Below are 3,638 nucleotides of genomic sequence, written 5' to 3'. Positions count from 1 at the left end.
CCTTTATCACCCTCCTTAAAAGCAACATCTTTGACCAAGCTTTTGGCTTCCCTTCCTAATATCTCCTCTTTTGGCTCAATGCCCATTTATTATTGATTGTACCTCTGTGAAGTGCCATTTTTCGATGTTAAACCTGCTATATTAATGCAAGTTATTGTTGTTGTTGGAAATCTCCTGATTGAATTGAAGATGTCAATATTGTTGTACTTATTGCTAGGCACATAAGGCTGCCATGCCCTTTGGTTGGATGAACACACACATTAAACTGGGCTTAAAAGTTATGTCTAACATTCCAATAGGAGTAACATTTGCTCTGAAGCTATTTTGTGCCCACTTAGATAGACTGTAAACAACTCCTTCAAACTCTAGTTATTACCTGCTTTAATTTATTTTGGAATGAAAACCTTGTTTTCCTTTCCTTGATATTTGAAAAAATTGCCAGTCATAAAGCCCCCTTTTCTGTGCCTACTCAACTATTTATTATTGGGTAGAATTTTTTTTTCTGTATGCAACATTTTCAGGGAATTTGAAAGTTGCTGCAGGAAAAAATCTCTATTCAATTGCTCAATATTAGGCAAGTAATATTATTTCCTAATGCTCAGTTGGTAGTACACTTGCCTCTGAGTCAGAAGGTTGTGGGTTCAAGTCCCACTCCAGGGACTTGAGCACATAAAGCTAGGCCGACACTCTAGTGCAGCGCTGCACTGTTGGAGGTGCCGTCTTTCAGATGAGACGTTAAACCGAGACCATGTCTGCTCTCCCAGGTGGACATAAAAGATCCCATGGCACTATTTCGAAGAAGAGCAGGGGAGTTATCCCCGGTGTCCTGGCCAATATTTATCCCTCCATCTACATAACAAAAACAGATTATCTGGTGGTCGTGAAAAGCACTATATAAATGTAAGTCTTTCTTACTATATAATTACTAGAAGATCACCAGTGGCATTGCTCAGGTAATTGAACATGTTGTTTTATGAATGGAGTATTCTACCATGTAACTGCCAAAGCATTATTCTAGCACTAAGGTGGAGGTACAGTATGTGTAATGTGGTTAAGGCCACCAGGTTTAAATGCTGTAAGTAGGTAGACCTTGAGGCCAACTAGAGGCTAACTTTTGCTAGGCACATATTAAGGTCAATTAGAGGGTAATTATTTCTCTGTAGATTGACAGATGCTTGTAAATTTAGGTAAGTACCGTACATTAAAATTTCAAGAATTTTTTCATTGAGAATCCTAGGTGAAGGATACCCAATGGTAAAACCTGGCAAATCTTCAGCATTCTTTTTAAAATTGAAACATTTTGTGACGTCAAGGCTGACAGTTCAGACCATTACCAAGGTTGAAAAGAATAGGAGAGGAAACAAGGTAAATCATGAAGTCATGGTTAGTCGACACCAAACTTGGATGTTAAATATCCTCACATACAATAAGGAACAGAATGTGATGTAATGGAATTTTCTGCTTCTTTCCCTGATTTCTTACATGTTTCCATCCAGTCCCTGAATTCTACCTTATTCATAGAATTACATGGAATCTACAGCACAGGAACAGGCAATCTAGTATACTGTATTCACTGCTCACGATGCGGTCTCCTCTACATTGGGGAGACCAAACGCAGATTGGGTGACCGTTTTGCGGAACACCTCAGTTCAGTCCGTAAGGGTGACCCCGAGCTTCCGGTCGCCTGTCATTTTAATTCACCGCTCCATTCCCACTCGGACCTCACCGTCCTTGGCCTCTTGCATTGTTCCATGGAAGCTCAACGTAAACTCGAGGAACAGCACCTCATCTTCCGATTAGGCACTTTGCAGCCTTCCGGACTCAATATCGAGTTCAACAATTTCAGATCATAACCTCGGCCCCTATTATATTTTTAATTATATATATTTTTTCCACCCCTTTGTCTTGGCTCTTCCCTTTCCCCCCGCCCCCCCTTTCTTTTTTTTTTCTCTCTCCCACATGGCAGCTGTCTCTCATCCTGCCAGTACACTTCACACCTAATCTGAGCCGTCCTTTGTCTCCTCTGTCCTATTACCATCTCGTCTGGTTTTGAATACCTCTTAATGTCTCTTTACTTCTCTTTTGTTCTATCGCAGCCCTGCCTTCGATCTATTTTATTTCCTTTCCAGTTTTGAAAAAGGGTTTCGACCCGAAACGTCGACTTTTAATTTCTCTCCACGGATGTTGCCTGGCCTGCTGAGTTTTTCCAGCATTTTCTGTTGTTATTTTGGATTTCCAGCATCTGCAGTATTTTGCTATCGTACAGGAACAGGCCAATTGGCCCAACTGGTCCATGCTCCACACGAGCCTCCTCCCACCCCTCTTCATCTAAAACTATCAGCATAACCTTCTGTTCCTTTCTCCCTCATGTGTTTATCTAGCTTCCCCTTAAATACGTCGATGCTATTTGCCACAACTACTCCCTGTGGTAGTGAGTTCCACATTCTAAACAATCTCTGGGTAAAGACGTTTCTCCTGAATTGCCTGTTGGATTTATTAGTGACTATCTTATATTTATTGCCCCCACAAGTGGAAACATCTTCACTACATCTACCCTATCAAACCCTTTCATGAACTTAAAGACCTCTATCAGGTCATCCCTCGGTCTTCTCTTCGATGATTCTCTTGTCAGTGTTGTCATCGTGTTCTAATCCTTGTTTTACAAGTTCTCAGTTCAGATGCTCTGGGCTGGATGTTAGCTTGGAGGCAGGGAGGGAGAGGGAGGAGCTGTTTTTGAGGTTGGGAAACCCGGAAGTACGGGTTTCCTGAACGACCTGCAGTTCCGTCTTTAAATTTTTTCACTGTAGGTTTTCCACCCAGCACAGCCAGCCTGATTGACAGGCTGGCTGCTCGTCGGGTGGGAAAGGCTGCAGCCGAACTGGGCTGGGAGCAGGTAGGTCTAGCGGGGCGGTGGGAGAGATCGTTGGGGTGGGGGTGGGGTGGGGTTGGAGGTCCGATCGCGGTTTGTGGTGGGGGGGGAGGGGGGCGTCATGATATACTAGAAGAGCTGTGAATGCAAAATTAGAAAGCATATTAAGGGCAGTTGATAAACATTTCCAAAAGCATAATTTATGTTGAAGAAAAATTAGTTTAAAACTAGTAATTGGATTTTATGGCCTATTACCATATAAGCCTCAGATGAATGGGTCCTTTGTAAGCAAGCATCTGAAATGGCAAGGTCATTGCATAAGTTTCAAACCTAACAAAGACTTCTGCATCAAGCATGCATGCATTACAGTATGGATTTAAATCACAGACTCGAGAGGGAGAGAGTTACTGCAGCATTTTTACTGTTTGTAACCATTTCTTACTTGACTAGATTGATGTCTTATTTAGTTTTGTCCAGCATTTAACAGAGTGTAAAATATGATTTAATCCAAACGTAACTTGAATTCAGTTGAATGCTCATATTATACTTAAAATGTCAGAACCATATCTTTTTGTCTGACAGCAGGGATACTGAACCATTGCACCTTAATCATTGATTTTATGACATTCTAAATGTCATTCAACACCGTTTCTCATTTATATCAGCAAACCCATTGATTGGTTGTTTATTGTCGTTAGACTTCTAGACAAGGTTGAGGCTATTTATCCGTGTCAAATTACAATCTACCTGTACATTTTCTATACACACT

Source organism: Somniosus microcephalus, chromosome 21 (assembly GCF_052327205.1).
Source record: "Somniosus microcephalus isolate GS21.2 chromosome 21, FLI_Smic_1.0, whole genome shotgun sequence".
Taxonomy (NCBI): domain Eukaryota; kingdom Metazoa; phylum Chordata; class Chondrichthyes; order Squaliformes; family Somniosidae; genus Somniosus; species Somniosus microcephalus.
The sequence above is the reverse complement of the archived record's forward strand: the minus strand, read 5'-3'. Positions refer to the sequence as shown.